General features: G+C 36.0%; 1 pseudogene; it reads left to right on the top strand.

Moving 5' to 3' along the window:
* Positions 1-6,439: 6,439 nt before the first annotated feature.
* The window catches only part of LOC100958809, a 53,488-nt pseudogene continuing 50,413 nt past the window's right edge, over positions 6,440-9,514 (top strand).

Here is a 9,514-nt window from a genome sequence, read left to right as displayed (position 1 = left end):
ACCACAATGCCTGGCTATTTTTCGGTTGCAGCCGTCATTGTTGTTTGGCGGGCCTGGGCTGGACTTGAACCCTTCACCTTGGGTGTATGTGGCTGGCACCTTAGCCACTTGAGCCACAGGTGCCGAGCTGAGTTTTACTTCTTTTAGTACACTAATGTGCACATCAGTTAGTTCAAATTATTAGCACATGTGGTGTTTCTCCATTCTTAAGATACTTCACTTAGGATTTTGATCTTTAATTTCTTCCAAACTGCTTCAAAAGGAAATAATTCATCTTGTTTTATGGTTGAGTAGCATTCCATGGTTTACGTGTACTATGTTTTGTTAATCCATTCATGAACTGATGGGCACTTGGGTTGATTCTGTGTCTTTGCAACTGTGAATTGTGTTGCAATAAACATTCAAGTGCAGGTGTCTTTTAGAATAAATGACTGATCTTACTTGGGTAAATACCCAGTAATGGGATTTCTGGGTCAAATGATACACATAGTTTTACTTTGAGAAATCTCCATACTGCATTCTATAATGGCTATCCTAATTTGCAGTCCTACCATGAGTGTATGAGTGTTCCTTTCTCTCTGCATTTACTCCAACATCTAGTGTTTCTGGACTTTTTAATTAAAGCCATCTTAACAGAAATAAGGTGGTATCTCATCGTGGTTTTAATTTGCATTTTCCTGATGATTAATGATGTGGAGCACAATGTCATGTGTTTGTTAGGTATTTGTCTATCTTATTTTGAAAAACACCTGTTCAAGTCTTTTGCCCACATTTTGATGGGGTTGTTTGCTTTTTCCTTACTGATTTGTTTGAGTTCTTTGTAGATTCTGAATATTAGCCCTTTATCAGATATCAGTAGTTTGTGAATAATTTCTCCCATTCTGTAGGTTGTTAATTTGCTCTGTTTTTTCCTTAGCTGTGCAGAAGCTTAATTAAGTCCCACTTATTTATTGTAGTTGCTATAATTGTCACTAGGATCTTAGTAATAAATTGTTTGCATAGATCTATATCTAGAAGATCTATTTCTATATTTTCTTGTAGAATTTTTATGGTTTCATGCCTTACATTTAATTTTTTTATTCACCTTGAATTAATTTTTCTGAGTGGCAAGAGATAGGATCCTGTTTCATTCTTCTGCAGGTGGTTCTCCAATTTTCCTGCTGCTTTTCTCCAGTGCATGTTGTTGTCTGCTTTGTCAAATATCAGTTGGTGGTGGTAGGCAGGTGGTTTTATATATCTGGGTTCTCTATTCTGTTCCATTGATCTATGAATCTGTTTTGTAGCAATACCATATTTTGTACAGTAGTATAGTTTGAAGTCTAGTTATGTGATACCTCCAACTTTATACTTCTTACATAAGATTTATTTGTCTTTTGGGGCTCTTTTCTGGTTCTAACCAAAGTGTAGAATTATTTTTTCTCGACCTGTTAAATATGATGTTGGTATTTTGATGGAGATTGCAATGAATCTGTAAATCACTTTGGAGAGTATGGACATTTTAACAATATTTATTCTACTGATTCATGAGCATGATATGTTTTTCCATCTCTTTGCGCCATCTGTGATTTCCTTCCTCAGTATTTCTTAGTTTATCTCTAGAGGTCTTTTACCTCCTTAATTGAGCATTTTCCTAGGTATTTTATTTTCTTTGCAGCTATTGTGAATAGTATTGAGCCTTTGATTTTACTCCCAGATTGACAGTTATTGATATATAGAAATGCTACTGATGTGTCACCTTGATTTAGTAATCTAAGATATTTATTAATTTCAGGAGTCTCTTGGGTTTTTCTAGATACAAGATTGTGTCATCGGCAAAAAGCAATAGTTTGACTCCCTCCTTCCTGATTGGATACTCTTAATTTCTTTGTCTTGCCTGATGGCTCTGGCTAGGCATTCTAGCACTATGTTGAATAATCAAGTGGTAACACTGAGGACCCTTGACTTGGCTCAGGTCTTAGGGAGAATGCTTTCAACTATTCTCCATTCAGTATAATGTTGGAGGTGTGTTTGTCATATGTGGCTTTTATAATTTGAAGTATGTTCATTCTATGTCTAGTTTATTGAGGGTTTTTATCATGAAGGAATGTTGGATTCTGTTGAATGCTTTTTATGTATTTATTGAGATGATAATATGGTTTTTTTTTTTTTTTTAGCTTTTATGTGGTGAATCACACAGATTGATTTCTGTAAGTGGAAACCAACCTAGGATCCCTAGGATGAAGCCACTTGGTCTTTATTTGAATCTATGTTCATAAGGGATACTGGTATATAGTTTTTTGTTTTTTTTCATAGCTCCTTTCCCGGCTCTGGTATCAGGCTTCATGGAATGAGTTGGGGAGGGTTCCCCCATTCTCAGAGTTATGGCATAATCTCTGCTGTATGGGTATCAACTCTTCTTTGTAGGTCTTTTAGAATCTATCTGAGCTAGGGCTTTTTTGGTGAAAGACTTTTTATTACTTCTTCAATCTCATTGCTCATTATTGGTCTGTTCAGGATTTCTCTCTCTTCCTGATTGAATCTTGGGAAGATGAATATTTCTAGGAATCTGTCCAATTGCTCTGTTTTCTAGTTTATGTGTATAGAGATTTTCACAGTATTTGTGGTTGACGTTTTGTAACTCTATGCTATCAGTTATAATAGCTCCATTTTCATATCTGCTTGCACTTAATTTGGGTCCTTTTTCTTCTATTCCTAATTAATCTAGCAAGAGGTCTATCAGTTTTGTTTATCTTTTCAAAAACCAACTTTGTGTTTCACTAACTTTTTGTATTTGTTTTTTCCATTTTATTTAGTTCTGCTCTGGCCCTAGTTATTTGTTTTCTTCTGCTGGCTGTGGGTTTAGTTTGCTCTTCCATTTCCATTTCCATTTCCTTGAGATGTGATATTAGGCTGTTAAGATATGATCTTTCGATTAAAGCATGTTTTGAGACCTCAGATGTAATTATTTGGAGGAATGTTCCATGTGCTGATGAGAAGAATGTATGTTTAGTAGTTTGGGAGTGTAATGTTATGAAACTGTCCATTAGGTTCATTTATTTTTTGGTCCTATTTTAGTGCAGCATTCTTATGTAATCTCTGGTTTAGTGATTTGTCCAGCTCTAACAGATGGGGTGTTGATGTCCCCAGTGATTACAATGCTACCATTTATTTCCTTGCTTATATGTAGTAGAATTGGTTTTATATGTGGAAGCTCCTGGGCCAGGTGCATGTTTATTTAAGATCGTTATGTCTTTTTCTGAAATTGCTCCTTTTACCATCATATAAGGACCATCTTTGTCTTTCCTTATCATTGTTGATTTAGAGTTAATGTTGTCTGACATGAAAGCAGCTATAGCTGCTCTCTTTTGATTTCCATTTGCATGGAATGTTTCTTTCCATCCTTTCACATTCAGGCTTTGTGCCTTATGGAAGAGATATTCTTTTGGAAATGACATATAGTCTGGTTGTGTTTGCATCCAGTTTGCCAGCCTATGTTTTTTGAACCATACGTTTAAGCCATTAACATCAAAAGATAGAATGGATAGTGAGATGCTGTTCTGTTCATCATGTTGAGCCACACCTTATTGCTTTGTTTCCGCTCTTATGCTATTGTTTTGCAAGAGTTGTGAGCTTTACCTTTGTTTAGATGATTTTACAATAGTGTGTATCAATTGTGCTGATTCACGAATGATACAGTTCTGAGTATTTACTGCAGGGCAGGTCTGGTCATGACAAATTCCCTCAGTGTTTTCTTTTGAAAAATACTTAATTTCTCCATCAATTTTGAAACTTGGTTCTGCAGGATACGACATTCTAGTCTGGCAGGTAACCTGCTTAAGAAGACTGAAGATGAGGTCTCAGTCCCCTTTGGCTTATAAGATTTCTACAGAGAAGTCTGTAGTTAGCCGGAAGGCTTTTCCTTCATAGGTCAGCGGTTGCTTATGTCTGGCTGCTTATAGAATTTTCTCCTTCATTTTGACTTTGGCTAGGTCGATTACTATGTATAAATCCTAAGTAGAGTGGTGTGGTTGCTAGTGGCTGGGTGAGTAGATAATAAAGAGTAACTGCTTAATGAATATATCTTTGCTTTGGTGGTGATGAAAATGGTTTAGAGATAGATTAGGCGGTGGCTGCAAAACAGTGAATGTGATAAATGCTACTGAATGTACGTTCAAAGTGGTAAGTGGTAAATTTTATCTTATGTGAATTTCACCTCAACTTTTATAAAATGGTGTATGGGACCGGGAAAAATGGTCAAAGTCATCTCATTTTTTCCCAGATTCATTTTAGAGTATGTTACTATTATTATACTTCACATGATAAATGTTACAAATTTTTTATTTTCTTGAAATAAATGCATGGTTAAAGAAACTAATTTTTAGTATTTTAACTAGATAGTTATACACTGTCTTATTAGATACAATGGTTTCTTACCAAATTATACTTCTCATAGAAAACAGAATTAAGCCTTGTTTAGACATAATTTAAATTAAAATCACAGAAAATCTAGTATTTTAGATTTCTTGGCATGCCCTATATCTTCTATTTATTTAAGATTAATTATCTTACCATTTTTCTTTTCTTATCCTAGTGAAAGGAACAGTAAAATAAAATGGTTCAAGGAAAACAAATATAATCACACATAACCTTGAAATTTCATAAACCTTTCTCTTTCTAATAAGGTTACAAAAACATTCACAACAAGAACATATTCATTGGAAACAGCAAAGAGTAAATATGTATTTGGTATCTGGTGTCTTGTTTAGACAATTTTAGCTGAAAAATTCTGCAATGAATCTTCTTTAAATATCACTAATTTCAATATATTTTCCAGGATTAACTGAGACCACATGCAATAGAACTATTAAAACAATCCTCCTACAACTCCTAAGTGTTATTCTGATAATCTCTGTGTGAAGTCTTATGCCGTTCTTTTTTCAGTGATAATTTATTATTTATAACTTAAATTATTTAAACTTCCACTGACAAAAGAGTGTGGTGAGACAGAAACAGTAACAATGTGTACAAGATAAAATGGAACAAGTCAAAGACTACAAATTCTCACATCTTTTTTTAGTTTGTACTGTCCAAAGCAGACCCTGAAAAGAATTTGGTGCAGTTAACCCATTTATAAGTGAACCCAGGAAGGCAGTGAGGGGGTAGGGAGGAGGAGGAGGATTAAAACAGGAAAAGGAAGGTAGTTACTATAGGGCTGTGGTGTCCAATTCCTGGGCTGTGGACTGGTACTGGCACATGGCCTGTTAGGCACCAGGCCACACAGCAGAAAATGAGCAGTGGACAAGTGATCTTAAAGCTTCATCTGTATTTAATGCCACTTCCCATTGCTCTCATCATAGCTAGAGCTCTGCCTCCTATCACATCAGGTGGCTTTAGATTCTCAGAGAAGCACAGACCCTATTGCAAACTGCACATGTGAGGGATCTAGGTTGTATACCCCTCATGAGACTATGAGGCCCTTTCCCTTCTATGGAAAAATTGTCTTCCACGAAATCAGCCCCTGGTGTCACAAAGGTTGGGGACCAGTGCTACAGAACATAAGAATGAGCAGGTCATCACACTCGGCAAGTGCAGTTAAACTGCTCTGAGAACCCTCTGTAAGGATAGAGCACAGATCTTCTAGTTCCTCCTCCCCCAAGGGGTGACGATATTGGGATATTTGTTCACCTTTTTCCTGCCATTCTCATGCTCATTGGTTAGAAGTTAACTGCCAGCTTTTCTGCCTCAAGCTATGGGAACAGAGCTGCTTCTACAGCTGGAGACCATCCTCAAGCAGGAGCTGTCTTAGGGGAACTTCTGCAGTGGGCAAACCCTGTCCAAGGCTGGGCTTTCCCAGAAGCAGATTCTGATATGATGAGGAACATACAAGGTATTAACTATCGAGTACCTTGGCATTAGCACTATGGGTGGGAGAAGGAATGGATGGGAGAAGGAAGCAACACCGAACAGAAAGTAAAGCCAAGTTTCTAAGGCATACTGGCATTTAACTTAGACCTATAATAAGAACCAGGTCTACTCAGAGAGGAATAAAATCTATCATAGGATATTCTTCAAAGAATATGACCAAAGAGAAGATTTTCTATCCCTCTATTAATAAAAACGTTATAGTCAGCGTGTAGCTTATCACATTATCAAGTAAGCTTAAATGCAAATAGTTAACATATTCAAACAAATAAAAACTAACTTGACATACCTTCTCTGTTATCAAGGACTTAATTTTATATTTATTAAGTTAAAATGATGAATCTTTAAATACAATCTGTGTCTTAGAAACATTATATCAATAATATGCATGCCCAAAGAGCCTTCGCCAGAGCTTTTCCATGAACATGGGAATAAGGCAGGCCACACATATGCACACTTACGCAGATACATAGATTGATGTGGGGATTTGAAAACTTTAATATGCCCGTGACTCACTTGGCAGACATTTATATTGGGGATGCCGGTAATCTTACTACTGCCTCAAGAGATTCTGATTCAGAATGTCTGAGCGATGTACATTGTAAATGAATATTCCGAGTAATTCTCATTCAGTATTTCATGAACCTCAGTCATAAAACACTGAGTTAATGGAATGTTTAGATGGGTGTATCACATGTATAGACAAGAAAATTAATAATAGAATACTTTTACATTAATTGCCTTTAATTCATTGTTATTTTCAGCCCAAATGAAAGGATTTCAGAAATTTGCTTAATTGTCCTCTCTTGAATCTTTCTAATAATGTCTAGGAACATTGAACCAAATGGCCAAGAAACTGTTAAATAACTTGATAAATCACAAACAAGCAAACATGAAACAAGTTTTTAAAGTATTAAGGCTTTATTCTACTCTTATTTAGATTTCTTATGCCAAAAACTGAGAAATGGACTTATGTGCAAGTAGAATTATTTAGATTAAGAGACTTATTTAAATTCAATAGTATATCTAAATAAGTAATTAATATGATTGATGTTCTCAAAAATGTTATTTTTATAGCCAAAATTTTACCTCTGAAATCTGTCATGTGTATTAACTTCCCTGCTTCCATTACTTTCTGCATAGAAATGTAAGTTCCTTCTCTGTCACTGTGGCTCACACCTTCGGAGGCTGAGAGAGGAAAATCACCTGAAACCTGAGGTTCAAGACCACCTTGAGCAACATAGAGAGACCTCATCATTACGAAGTCTTAAAAATGTAGTTTGGCATGGTGGTACAGGCCTATATCCCATCTATGCAGGAGGCTCGGGCAGGAGAACCACTTGAAGCTACGAATTTGAGGTTACAGTGAGCTAAGATCACACCACTACACTCTAGTCTAAGTGACAGAATGGGAACCTAACTTTTAAAAAAAAAAATTATAAATAAATAAATAAATGCTCAAATCTAAACTCGAATGCTGGGTAAATATGGTCTAAATAATTTTTTTTCACTCATAATTAATAATAACTTCCATGTGATTACCAAAAGCATTCACATATACTATCTTTTAATATGCTCAATAACTCTGTGTGGGAAGTGCAAAATAATCATTGTAATTCTGATTGTAAAAAAGACATCACTGATATTCAGAAGGTTCAAAAGACATGTTCATGGTCATACAGACAACGAATGCAGTAGCTAAAACTGGAAACTATTAATATGTTTCTTGGCTTTAAATCCTATTATCTCTCAAATCTATTACTTTCACTTTCTAATTAACATTATTTCTTAGTATAGTTCACATAAAAGCACATTCAAATTTAAGCTCAAAGTGACCTGGGAATATTTTAGGTATCAGTAGTGGAGATAGACATGTAATAAGCTAAGGAATAAAAGTTAAATCAGTTATTTATCCAGCATCCATGGATCTATTCTCTGACTTTATAGCCAAGCAAGAATGGCTTGTTTTGGATGGGGCCAGACAGAGGTTGAGATATTTTGTTTGTAAGTGGGATACAATGCAGTGACTGATGAAATGATTATGCTGACAGCAAGGTCTTCTAGTATCAGAGGTTAGCACCCTGCTGTGAAAAGTTATTTTCTGCTCAAATATCATTTCATAGCATAGTTTGTGATTCTCAAATTTTATACATTTTAATGCCAGTTGTAAACTATGATAGTGTTACATAATTTTTCATTCTGCTCATTTTCTTTATGGCTATCCCCAAGTCAAAAAGGTTTAAAGGGAAATGAAAAAAATGAGATTTTAAAAAATATAACAGTTATAAAGGAAATGCAGTTTGAATTCTGATACTTCTTTAAATCAGGTGAGGGGAAGACACCGGATTCAATAATCCCTGGAGCTTCAGGGGAGAGACTCCTCAGCAGAAAGGAGCCTTGGGGTACACGTGACCAAGTGTCTAAATAAGGGCCTGAGCACTTCATTCTGACAGAATCCATGTTTCTAGAAATAATCTTTATTCTGCCCACAAGTAGCCACATTCAGCATTACTCTCAGGACCTGTGATACCCAAAGTAGGGGAAAAATCTCTAGTCTGTGTATTTGTTATTGACCCTGTTTTTCTGCATATCAATTATGTTTTTAGTAAAGATATCACAAGTTCAGAGATGTTAAATTTTCCTTCTCTTTCTCTAATTTCCGTATAATAATTTTTAAAAAATATTTAAATCATCAAAGAACTGCTAAACAATATCAGGCACAAAAAAAGAAGCTCCAAATATATGGTAGCTAAGATAAAAAGATACAACAGAAACATTTCAAGAATTTTCAATTTCTATTGGTCACCTTCATGGTGCCTTACCAAATTGGGTAAGGTTATACTTGCTGAGCTATTTAAAACACAGAGAAAGTGTGATCATCCATTTTAAGGCTAATCTAGAATAGACCAACAGCCAACGAACTACAGATGAATAGTTAAAAATAAGTTTAACTAGGGACACATATATTTGCATACAGTTAAGTTGGCAACCTCAATGTCTAAAATGCATGATCTGGGGAAAGGATAGGTTTTACATAAACCCTGTCTTGAAAGCCCATTACATCGTGAGCTGTTCTCAGAAAAAGACCATCTTTTGGCCTGGCATGAAGGTTCACACCTGTAATTCTAGTACTCTGGGAGGCTGAGGCAGGTTGGATTGCTTGAGCTCAGAAATTCCAGACCAGCCAGAGCAAGAGCAAGACTGAGACCTCATCGCTACTAAAAATAGCTGGGCTTTGTGGTGGGTGCCTGTAGTTAGTTCCAGCTACTCAGAAACCTGAAAGAAGAGGATCATTTGAGCCCAAGAGTTTGAAGTTGCTGTGAACTACAAAAGCCATGGCATTCTACCCAGGATGACAGAGTGAGATGAAAGAAAAGAAAAGAAAAGAAAAAAGAAAAGAGAAGAGAAGAGAAGAGAGGAGAGGAGAGGAGAGGAGGGGAGGGGAGAAGAGAAGAGAAGAGAAGAGAAGAGAAGAGAAGAGAAGAGGAGAATAAAGAGAAAAGAGAGAAAGAAAGAGAGAAAGGGAGGAAAGGAGGAAGGGAGGAATGGAAGGAAATCAGAATTTGCAAGGCAGTTTCCAAGAGTAAAAGTACAAGGGCAGGCCACCAGGCAG

This window comes from Otolemur garnettii, unplaced genomic scaffold, assembly GCF_000181295.1.
Source record: "Otolemur garnettii isolate 467f Iridium unplaced genomic scaffold, OtoGar3 scaffold00037, whole genome shotgun sequence".
In the NCBI taxonomy this organism is placed as follows: domain Eukaryota; kingdom Metazoa; phylum Chordata; class Mammalia; order Primates; family Galagidae; genus Otolemur; species Otolemur garnettii.
The sequence above is the reverse complement of the archived record's forward strand: the minus strand, read 5'-3'. Positions and strand labels throughout refer to the sequence as shown.